This window comes from Phascolarctos cinereus, unplaced genomic scaffold, assembly GCF_003287225.1.
Source record: "Phascolarctos cinereus isolate Bilbo 61053 unplaced genomic scaffold, phaCin_HiC Scaffold_726;HRSCAF=1367, whole genome shotgun sequence".
NCBI lineage: Eukaryota > Metazoa > Chordata > Mammalia > Diprotodontia > Phascolarctidae > Phascolarctos > Phascolarctos cinereus.
Genome location: NW_027556098.1, coordinates 72,119,685 through 72,131,864, shown reverse-complemented (window position 1 = coordinate 72,131,864; position 12,180 = coordinate 72,119,685). Strand labels below are relative to the sequence as shown.

At 37.8% G+C, this 12,180-nt stretch overlaps 1 protein-coding gene across 11 annotated transcripts in view; it reads right to left on the bottom strand.

Annotated features, from left to right (window-relative positions):
- Nucleotides 1-12,180, bottom strand: part of TASL (TLR adaptor interacting with endolysosomal SLC15A4) — a 28,254-nt gene that overhangs the window by 11,261 nt on the left and 4,813 nt on the right. For 2 of the 11 annotated variants that reach the window (XM_078146597.1, XM_020980061.2), the window contains exons 2-3: nt 5,016-5,078; nt 4,824-4,912 (exon numbers count right to left, since the gene is read on the bottom strand). The exons of 3 other annotated variants lie outside the window; for them this stretch is intronic. The gene's annotated coding sequence lies outside the window, so the exon portion shown is untranslated. Of the gene's footprint in view, nt 1-4,743; nt 4,775-4,823; nt 4,913-5,015; nt 5,079-12,180 lie in introns of those variants that run through there. 6 more of the 11 variants (XM_078146596.1, XM_078146602.1, XM_078146598.1 and 3 more) reach the window with 5 other exon arrangements.

Sequence of the window (12,180 nt, the reverse complement as noted above, 5' to 3'; positions counted from 1 at the left end):
AATCACTCAGCCTGAGCCAAGGAAGTCACTTGGCCAAAGCAGCTTCAGTTGGTCTGGGCTAGGCAGTTTTCTTGGCCATTAAGCTCATCTTGGGGCATGGGCCTTTGAAGATGAATTGGTCCACTGGCTTCCTGGGCTTGATCTTCAAAGAGCACCTGTAATCTTTCACCATTTTCAGTCCCAAGCTTGGCTGGGTAATACTGTGTTCTTGTCAGCTAGAGTATTATAGCGGTCTTTTCAGCTAGAGCCCTACTCTGTCTTTTAGCTAGGGAAACAACCCTTATTATAGGGTTAACAGAAAGATCTCCTTTTTGATTCACTCGTATTCTTGGTTCTGAAGTTTGTCACCTATAGGCAGATCCCTTAGATCTATCATCTCTGTGGACAATTCTTGGTTCAAAGCCAGTTTCTTCTTCAAGTTCTTCTGCCTTAGTACTATGGTGATCAGTTCCATATGGAACTGATGTTACAATCACCAAAATTCCTTTGGGGCCTTGGCCAGATGGTTGGCTAGGGACAAAGGTAGGAGTGCAACTTGTGAGCATTATCTTTGCTAGATTCTTCATATGTAATTGAGCTATTCCAGCAACAGACCCCTTCTAACAGGTGGAATGTTCATTTTAGATCTGAAGGCTTTTTCTTTTACATTGCAATGTCTCTGCCTTTTTCTCACTTAAAACCTCTAGCTTCTGTTGAAATCTCACCAGAACCTTTGTTTCTGACATGGGGGTATATTCTCAGTAGTGGGATCACTAGGTGAAAGGTATAGACCATTTAATCAATTTTCTTGTATAACTGAAAATTGATAACTAAAATGGTCAAATCATTTCACAGTTCCACCAATGGTATATTACTGTACCTGTCTTCCTACAGTCTTTCCAATATTGATGGTTCCCACTTTTGGCATCTTTGCCAGTTTGTAGAGTGTAAGTAAGGTAATACTGAGAGTTGTTTTAATTTGCCTTTCTCTTATAAGTGATTTGGAACCTGTTTTGCCAGTGGCCATTTGTAGTTCGAGCTTGTGAAAACTGTTCATATCCTTGTATTGAGAAATGACTTTGGTGTTAAATGTCATCAATTCCCCATATATCTTGGATATCAGACTTTCATATAATATTAGATGAAAACATTTTCTTACTTCACAGTTTTTCTCCTTAGTTTGTCTTCACTGATTTTATTTATACAAAATCTCTCTAATTTTATGTTGTCAAAATTTTTCATTTTGTCCTTCAGGATTTCCTGTATCACTTGTCTAGGTAAGAATTCTCTTCTCATCCATATCTGGGAAAAGCACCTCTTGTAGTTCTCCTCTATGGATAAAGACTTGATTTCATTGGTATAGGGAACTCCTGAAGGAGGAAATTCCCTTCTACCAAAGCAAGTTAGCACTTTCTCTGTAATTTATTGTCATAGAATTGCCTTGAGCACTGAGAGGTTAAGTGACTTGCTAAGGGCATCATAACCAGTTAAAAGTGCAACTTGACCACGGGTCTTCCTGTTTCCAAGTGTAATCCTCTATCTTCTAGGCCATGCTGGTTTCTCTTTTAATTTCTATTTTTTATGAAGTGACCATTTATATTCATATTGTATATCCACTTTGAAATGATTATGGTATATGGTGTAGGATGCTAGTCTAAATCTATCTAACAGCAAGAATTACTGCTGAGCCCAGGAACACAGGTACAATCTTTCTCTGCTTCTTCTCAAAGGGAGCCCTCTCACTGGACTCAAGCATTCATTGATGGAACCAGTTCTAGTCCTAAGGATGCCTGGCCTCTAACAAGAGTTAGGCTTTCTTTTCTCACACTCTTTGGTTTGTTATGTCCACTATCCCAGAGTCCTATGGAAAAATTGCTCATGACTTAGGTTTTGAATCATGTCTTGCATCTCCCCAAAGTAGGTACTAAAAAAGTACTCAATATACAGTGTATCAATTCTTCTACATCTTAAAGGTAAAATTATCAATAAGGCAAATAAGGAACTTCTCATTTGGTCTGTTTTTATCAAGATGTCAGATACTTACATCCCTTATCAAAACTAAATCCTTCCTCTGTCATCTTTGTAACGTGTATTAGGAGCTGAATAGTTCTTCCTTCCATTGAGTTTAGTGATCTATAAATACTTGTGATCACTTCCATTTTCCTCTATTTTTATCCATACCAAGATGATGTTTATCCTTTGGATACATGGCTTTTTCATATTGCTTGCACTCTCTCTCTCTCTCTCTTTCTCTCTCTCTCTCTCTCTCTCTCACACACACACACACACACGCACACACACACACACACACACACACACACACACATCTATTTTTTTAAACAAGCTTGTGCTCTTCCCCTGGCATTCTCCAGTTATGAGTGACATCTTATCCAGGGGTCAGTGACACCTATGAGGTCATTTTATTTACTTGTGTTAACATTTACTATAGATATGCTTTATAAAAATAACTAAGGTCATGAGTAAGATTATAACCCATTCTCCCTATATCTATGTCCTGAAGATTATAGGACAACTCACCAACATGACAACTTCATGTGTCGTAACTGCTGGCACATAGCCTAGCAGAGGAAGATATGGTATAGCACCAGGGTTCTGGCACAGTATTGGCAGTTAGGTAGCAAAATGGATAGAATGTTGGACCTGACATCAGTGACTCATTCAGTCAATAAGCATTTAATGTATCTATTATGTGTCAAGTACTGTGCTAAAGACTGGGGATACAAAGAAAGGTTAAAGACAGTTCCTGCTTTCATGGAAACTCACATCCAACTTCTGATACCTACTGTGTGACCCTGAACAAGTCACTTAATATCCATATGCCTCAGTTTCCTCATTTGTAAAATGAAGATAATTATGGTACCTTCCTCCCAGGATTGATCATCAAATAAGATAACAGATGTAAAGTACATTGTGAACCTTAAAATACTTCATAAAAGCTAGGTATTTGTTATTACTACTATTACTGGATGTAGAGTCAGAGAATTTGGGCTCATATACTTTTTATGCTACTAGTATCCTATATAACTTTAGGAACATCACTTTAGACCTCAGTTTCTTTGCCTGAAATTGAAGGGGTTGGACTGGATTATTCCTAAAATGTTTTTCATCTCTAAGTCCTATTTCCCTGTCATCATCTCTATGGTATTCAGTTTACCAATTATACATGGTCAGTTTTCTCTCTGACTCTTCATGGTCAGTTTAAAGTCCTCTTAATGAGATCAGCAAGTCTCTGGGAAAATACATTCTTTCTGGGTCTCATGAGAAGCACTCTGTCCCTGGCTAAAAGCCCATAATTTTTGTATCTTAAACCGTGGCCCATAAAGTCTACTATAACTGATTTAAAAGTCTGGTTAGATAACAGAGACTATATGAGTGATAAAAGAAAGAGAAGCTTCCTTTATGACTAATGCTGTTGGGACTTTGATCTTAAAAAAATCAGTTATAATATTGTAATGATACCATGTAATAGGAAGCATATACATATCTTTTACATACCACAATTTTTACTGGAAAATAATGGAGCCTGTAAGGTATAGGTCAATGATTTCAAATTCTAGTGAAATTTAACAATGTTTTATATTAAAGAGACCTAGAAAAATAAGAAGAAATTATTAAGAGCCATCATGGCTTCATCAAGAATGGGTCATTCCAGACCAATCTTATTTTACTTGGTCAATTAATAAACATTTATTAAGCACCTACTTTGTGCCAGGCACTGTGCTAAATGCTGAAGATACAAAGAAAGGCAAAAGATAGCCCTACTCTCAAGGAATTCATAGTCAAATAGAGAACACAAAATGCAAACAAGTATGTAAAAACAAGATATATTCTGGATAAAATGGAAATAGTCAGCAGAGAGATGTCACTAGCATTAGGAGATCAGGAAAAGTTTCCTCTTGAAGGTGGGATTTTAATAGGGACTTGAAGCTAGGGAAGTCAGAATTATTAAACTGTTAGATATGAAGAATGCTACAGATATAGTTTATCTTGATTTAGTAAATTGTTATTTTTTTAATCTCTCGTGCTATTCTTATATAAAGAGATGTTGGCCAGAAGATAGTATAATTAAGTAGATCCAGAATCTTCAGACCCAAACAATGGTCATTTATGGTTTGATAAAAACTTGGAAAAAGGTGTAATGACCCAGGGATTTGTGTTTGGCCCTGTATTGTTTAGCATTTTTATCAATGACTTGGATAAAGGCAAAGATTGTATACTTGTCTAATTTATAGGTAATACCAACTATGGAGGGATAACAGAGTCATAATTCAAAAAAATCTTTACAGTCTGGAATATTGGGCCAAACCTAATAAGATGGAGTAAAGTCTTTTTCTTGGTTTCAAAAAATTAGACAGAGTATAAGATAGGGGAAGCAAAGAGAGAACTTCATCTGATAAAGCCATGGGTTGAATGGAAGGGTCAATGGGCTAAAAACTCAATTTGAGTCAACAGGGCCAGCCAAGATGCCCAGAGTAATTTTAGATTGCACTGATCTCAAGTTGACAATGGCATAAAAGGACATAAAGAAGCCCAAATCTTCTGCAAAGAAAATTGTACCAGAAGGAATAATGATTAAAAAAAACAAGCAAACAAACAAAGAGAAATGGCTCTCAGCCACTCCTTCTGGTTTAATCCTACACAAGGAGATTTTCAGGGGCCTACAGAACCAGGGGATGGAGAAGCCATGGTACCCAGACAATTCAGCAACAACCATTGCAGCAGACATGTACAACATCCAGATACCTTGTAACAAAGCCACAGCAAGAGGCACAGGCAGACTGGTATCCAGGAGATACAGCGCCCAAGAATTTCAGGAAAAATACCTGGTGTCTTGTTGCAGCCCTGCTTCCAGAACCATCAACAACATCCAGTTGAGGCCTGCCAGGGCAAAGCAAGGGGATAGAACCAACTCCTGTGCAAGGAAGAGACAGAGACAGTACTGAAACCAAGACCTGAGGGAGCCCCCTGAAGACTGACCTAGAAGCCAGAGATTTCTGAAAAGGGTCAGGACTCACCTTAGCTACCTCCTCCAGAACAGCAGAGGCAGCTGGCTGGCTGGTTGGTTGTTGTCCTTCGTCCTCAAAGAGAACCAAAATGACGTCACTATTTTAGAATCAAGTTACAATCCCTCCAACTTGCTGATCCAACCAGTACCAGCTTGGAATTCTCTACCCCAGGTTGGGCACAAATAGTCCATGTGAACATATTGGGTGGATTCTCTAAACTCGAGCATCTCGCATTTCTTTTGAGCTACTTCAGTTCTGCTTTGTTCATAGAGCACAGCACCTTTTGTGATGTGGGCATTCCATGCTGGGTGGTCCTGTGCCAGTGTCTCCCATGTCATTCAATCAATTCCAAAGTTCTTAAGAGAGACCTTGAGAGTGTCTTTGTATCACTTCTTCTGATCATCATGTAAGCACTTGCCTTGTGTGAGTTCTCCCTAAAATAGTCTTTTAGGCAAGTGTACATTTGGCATTCAAACAACATGACCAGCCCATTGTAGTTGTGCTCTCTGCAGCAGAGGCAGCAGCATTCTGGAGAAAGAAGGGATTAACTAAGTAGGATCTGGCTACCTTATCCAAAAGCACAGGAGAGAACAGAGTCCAACATAAGCTCAAAATCCCAACACAGAAACTGACTTTAGAGATGTGAGCAAACAGAAGAAAATGTCAAGCACTAAAGATTGAAAGAAACCCAAGAGGTTTAAACAAAAAGAAAAGAGTCACTCCATATCAAGTTCAAGTAAAGACTCAGAGAAAATAGAACTACAAGAGTACCTTGGAAGAAATGAAGCAAGAGATAAAATAATGAAATAAAAAAGCTATTAGAAATAAGTTAGAGAGAGAATAAATAGCTTAGGACAGATGGAAAATCTTATGAAAATGGAAGATACCTTGAAAAAATATAATGGAGATATCAGAACTCAATAACTCCATAATAAAAAAAAATATTAGAACAAAGTCAAAAAGTTAGTAATAGAAGAAAATGTAAAATATCTAAATCAAAGGTTGCATTAAGAGAATAACTTTTAGGACTAAAGAAGTAATTGTTCCACTGTACTCTGACATGGTCAGACCACATTTATAATATTGTAGTCAGTCCTGACTGTCACATTTTAGAAAGGCTGCTGTTGAGCTGGATGTACTCTTCTCAGATTTCATGAAATGTACTATGTCTCCACCCAATAGCCCCCAAATTTTTGTATCCTTAAATCATAAAAACAACCTGTAATAGATTTAGAAGTTTGATTAAGCAACAAAGATGATAGGAGTGATAAAATAAGGAAGAAGTGAAACAGGATGGAGTTCAGAACATGGCAGCTGCCTTCTAGTACATTAATTTCATCCTGTGGGTATCCTATGGAAGAATCAAGAGTCAATAAACATTTATTAAATTCCCACTATGTGCCAAGAAATAGTCTGCTTAGTCTCAGAAGACTAGGTGAGGAAGCAAAGAGTGGAAGGCTTTAAAAAAAAAAGTAAATTCCAGCTTTATATAATTGCTTAATTGCATTTTTAAGGATACGATTGATGAGCAGGGCAGGGCTGTGCTATGCTAAGGATCTTATCGGGGCAGTAGTTCAGACCCTCACTAAGCATACTGTGGTTGATCATTTGGGGCCCATATAGCTAAACAAGAAGTACCACTAGAAAAAAAGAGAAGTCCCTTATGTCAACACTGCGGCAGGAGCAGCCATGGCTAGCAATGAGGAGGGGCTGAGCAGCTGCAGCAGATGAGGCTGTTGTGTACAGCTGAGGCTGTTGAGGCAGTTTTGAACAGCAGTTTAAAATGTTGTTTTCTCTTCCCAGGTCACAGTCAATCAATGCAAGATGATGGACACTAAAGAAATGTACACTGCTCTGATTAATGCAGCCAATCACAAACTGAACTATTTCTGATCTCCACCACTGTGGTTGGGTACAAGTGTTACCCATTTCTAAGCTTGTTTCTTAATTCTACTATAAATTATGTTACAGAACTAGTTTTCTTTCTCATAACTTTCTGTGGTCAATCTATGCATTGCATAATATCACATGAGACAGACAATCAGTTGATTAATATTTATTAGGCAGTTACTTTGTGCCAGGAACTGTACTAAGTGTGAAGTATGAGTATGAAGACAGTGCTTCTCAACCTCTAACCTATTATTAGAGACTACCTTTCTCTAACTGGGGAAATAACCATTAGTCATTCATATGTTTCATAACTAAAACTCCCAAGGGCAGAATTGATATGAACCCTGGGCTTTTAACTTGCCCCCATCAGAGTACAAGGTTATTTTGCCCAGTACCTGAGATGTCTGAGTCATTAAGAACAGGAGGGTCCCAGGGCTCTATAGTGACATCTAATGTTACCTAAAGTAACACTTCCTAACCATTAACAGCTATTCAAAAAGAAAATGGAGTGCCTTGTCAGTTAAGGGGGTAACCCCCTCACTAGAAAATTTCAAGCAAAAACTAGATGATTGCTTGTCATCTAGGTAGATTGTAACGAAGACTTTCATTCATGTATAGGTTGAGCTAGATGGTCACTGAGGACCTTTCTAATTCTGAAATTTGGTGATTCTATGATAATTATGCTTTGTTATTGTTAGTCATTTCAGTTGTGTCTGACTCTGTGATCTCTTTTGGGGCTTTCTTGGCAAAGATACTGGAGTGGTTTGCCATTTCCTTCTCCAAATAATTTTACAGATGAGGAAACTGAAGCAAATAGGGTTAAGTGACTTGCCCAGGATGATACAGCTAATAAGTGTAGGAAGCCAGATTTGAATTCAGGAAGATGAGTTTTCCTGAATTGAGGCCTGGCACTCTATCCTCTGGTGCCACCTAACTGCCAATTATTTTTTTTTAACAGAGAACTAATTCTTAGGGCTCTCATTTTCTGTCACAAAGACTAGGCAGTCAAAGAGAAAGGCAATAAGAAAGAAGGCCAATAAAGCAATTAATTTCTTATAGATGTAGAGAGGTCAAAGAGAAATCAGGATGAGATAGGGTGCTTGGGAAAAATGGGCCAGTCAACTAGCATTTCTTAAATGGCTACTATGTACCAAGTATTATGCTAAGAGATAGGGATACAAAGAAAAGCAAAAGATAGTCCCTGCTTTCAATGAGCTCACCATCTAATGGGTGCAGCAATATGCAAACAACTATGTATAAATAATCTCAAGAAGATTAAGGAGGATTGTGAAAGGTTTCTTGTACTAGGTAAGACTAGCTAGAACTTGGAAGAAGTCAGCTAAATTAGGAAGCAGAGAAGAGAAGGGGAGAATGTTTCAAGCATGGAAGAGACAAAGCTCAAAAGCCTGACAAAATTCCTCAATGCTAGCAGTTGTAACTTATATAGAACAGATGGGCTGCTAAGGTGAGGTTGAAACTTTTTTTTTTTTGCCACAGTACCTCTCAATCCATTTTCTGTTTGATGAAATAGAGCCCTGGGGAAATTTACCTCAGAAAGGGAGTATGATAAGTCTTAAAATCTAAAACGTGTTTCTATCCACAAGTTAGTTAATAGGTGAACTGAGACCCAGAGGAGCCAAAACAATTCAGTTAAGAGATACTCAGAAAAAAATTGTAAGAAGAGTTCAAGGGGCAGACATAATCTCAGCTTAGATTTCTATATTTTCTTGTGCAGGCAACCTGAGGAGAAGAGAGCTTTGGAGCAGTTTGGCTGAGACAGCTGACTAGGAAATATGCAGAGTGTTTCATAGCCATTGGCCGAGAGCTCAGATTGATTATAACCTTTACCTTCTTTACAAAAAGGAAAAAGATTCATTAATTATAAAACTTACAGTAGATCTTAGGACCACAGATTTTGAGTTAGAAGGTATCTCAGAGGCCATCTAATACAATCTCCTAATTTTACATTACAAAACTAAAACCCAGAGAAGTTAATTGCCTTACCCAAAGTCACATAGATGACAAACATTCACAAAAGTAGTAAACATCAAAGCAGGATTTGGAAGTAGCTCTGAAGAGAGTAGCTTAGCTGAGGAGTTTATTTTTCACGGAAACACTAAAAGAAGAGCAGGCTAAGAGAGTAATCTGAAAGCAACATAGCTTCTCCTCTACAGCAGAAACATTTAGAAACATAGTACTTCCCAGTGTATAGCTGTAGTGGCTAAAAGAACTAGTCAAAAAGCTAGACCAGTCAATCAACAATCATTTTTTTTAAGTTCCTAACCTGTGGGAGATATTGTACTAGGCAGAGACAAAAATGAAACCATCCATGCCGTCAAGGAGCTTATAACCTATTTTCTATCAACAACAGCCATAGTAGACATCTGACAAGTTCTTGGACAGGTTACCCTGAAAATAGATGGAGTTGTTTGTTAGGTAGAACGAGAGTAATATTTGGTGGAGAAACAGCACTGAGCAGTTGCCACTATGGATCAGCACAAATACCTGGAGGGAGTAAGTCTGGCAGAAAGTAGCAAGATTAAATTAGTAAAAAATACCAGTAGCTTTGCGGTGTTGGAAGTGTGAGTAGAGTAAATAAACACTGATTAAGCACTTATGATGTGCCAGGCGCTGTGCAAAGTCCTGAAGATACAAATGCATGTGTTCCAATCCCATATGTTCCCTGTGTGTGCATCCCTTTGTGTGTAGAATCACATGTGTTCTCCTTGTAAATCCTTTATAATTCCTATGAAGGTATATTCTTTCCAGTGAGTATGCGTATTTTTTAAGTCACATGTTGAATTTACTTTACAATTAATGTATGTAATGTATGTAACATATGGTTTGCAATTTCATGTACAATCTTTTTCTGTTATTCTTTGTATTCGAAAAATCTTACTTTATTTGAAGCCTGTTAAGTTTTAGTTTTGAATAATTTTTTAAAAGAAAATTGTTCTCTTTAGACTTCTCTCTTTTGAGTTGATTACATTAAGAACAGGATCAAGTAACTGCCAAGAAAAGACACCCAAACAATGCCCTAAATTTGCTCCTACTTGGTTTGAGCAAAGAAAAAGGCGAATGATTTGTTATGCTTTCACAACAGTAATTCTAAGTTAATGCTTCACTTGCTTTCTTTTAAAAAAAATTAATCCAATTTTATTTTATTTTCAATTCTGAATTATCTCCCTTTCCTCTTTCACTCCCCAGCCTTGAGAAGGCTAGAAAAACAAAACCCACCACATGGGTTTAGTAGAGTCATGCAAAATAAATGTCTGCATTAGCCATGTCCAAGAAGACACAGAAAGAGAGAGAGAAATTGCTTCAAAAAGAGTCACTTGAAAAGTTATAAAATAAAAGAATATTATATTATTTATCTACCTTGCTATTTAATTAAAATGCCTTTGTTATGAACTGACTGTATTGTTTGAATGACTGATCAAAGTAAAAATGTATTGGTGGGACTTCGTGAGCTATGATTTAGAGCAGATTTTGTCTCACAAAATATTTAGACCCTAGGGGAGCTTGCTGGGGAGCCCAGAAGCAGAGAGGCCCTTTGGACTACATAAAGGTATATTATTATAATTGATGGAACAACAGGGAGAGCCATAGCTTGAGGGTTAGACTTCCTGTGGGAAAGAGTTCAGATGATTTATTCATACTGAAGAGCTACAACCACCTTCACCCAGCTGGCATTGATGACCTCCTAAGGAGTTAGGAGACCCCTACAGTACCCTTCACAGACTGGTACTCTTAACTGACCAAAGGAAAACAGTCAAGTACATAACTCCTTAATATTTTTAATTAACTCTTGAACCCTTGGAAAGATGCAACTTCGTGAGAGTCCAGGCCAAAGAGATTAAATACATTGGCCATCTTTGCTCAATAGTGATGCTGGTCAAGTAAGCTAGAAAGTCATTATTCAGTTTAAACAGCTATTAATACTAGCTAGGCAAGCAGCATGTTAGGTGATGGAGATACAGATATGAAATAAAAACCACAGGTCTCAGAGTTGAAAATGATCTTAGAGATCATCTAGTCAGACCAGTACCTGAATCTCCTCTGAAATATTTCCATTAATTGATCATGTGATCTCTACAAGATATCTAGTAATGGGGAACCAACTTCCAAGGCAGTCTCTTCCACTTTTTGGACAGCCATAATTGTTAGGAAGTTTTTCCTTAAATTGAACTGAAATACATTTCTCTGCTACTTCCACTCCCCTGTGCTTAGGGACAAACAGCAAACATATGGTACCTCATCCATGTGAGGATCTTCTAGATACTTGAAGGCAGCTATTTTATCATGGGGCAGCCAGGTGGCACAGTGGATACAGTACCAGGTCTGGAGTCAGGAAGACCTGAGTTCAAATCCAGACTCACACACTGTGTGACCCTGGGCAAGAAACAGGGTTACTTCTGTTTCCTCATCTGTAAAATGAGCTGGAGAAGGAAATGGCAAACCACTCCAGTATCTTTGCCAAGAAAACACCCAAGGGAGTCATGAAAAGTAGGACACCACTGAAAAAATGATTGAACAAAACAAAAAAAAATTGTTTCATCCCTCTTAAAGTTTCTTGTTTGGCTAAACATCCTCTGTTTCTTCAGCTGATCTTCATATAATTTGCACTTCCTGGTTTCTTCCTCAGCATCTTGCTTCTCACCTCTGGATATGTTCCCACTTGTCAATGTCATTCTTAAAACATGGTAGCCAAAGCCTAACTCAGTATTCTAAATGTTTATTGACTGGTCTATTGATTCTAAAGGTTATCTGACCAGGAAAGGCAGGACTACCACCTCGCTCATTCTGGACCCTATGCACCTCTTAATGTAGTTCAAGATAGGTTTAGCTGTTTTAGCTCTCATATCACACTGCTGATTTGTATTAGGTTTTCAGTCCACTGAACCCTGCCCCCTATTCAACTATATACACATGGACTCATGTATGTCAGTGAAAAAGAAATCAACTTCACAAGTATAAGCTGTTACATTTATCTCTATGAAATGTCTTATTAAATTCTGCCTATCATTTTATGCTGCTGAAATCTGTGAATCTTGTCATCCGATGTGTTAGCTAGCCCTCCTAGATTTGTATAATTTGCCAATTTAATAGGCATAACATTACTCATCAAAATTATTGATTTAAAAAATGTTGAACAGAATAGAGGCAAGGACATATCCTGAGGTATTCTGCTCAACTTGACATTAACACATTAATGAATGGGTATACCATACCATGCACAAAATAATCTTGATACAAGGTGGCATATAAATGTAAAGGAAAGATT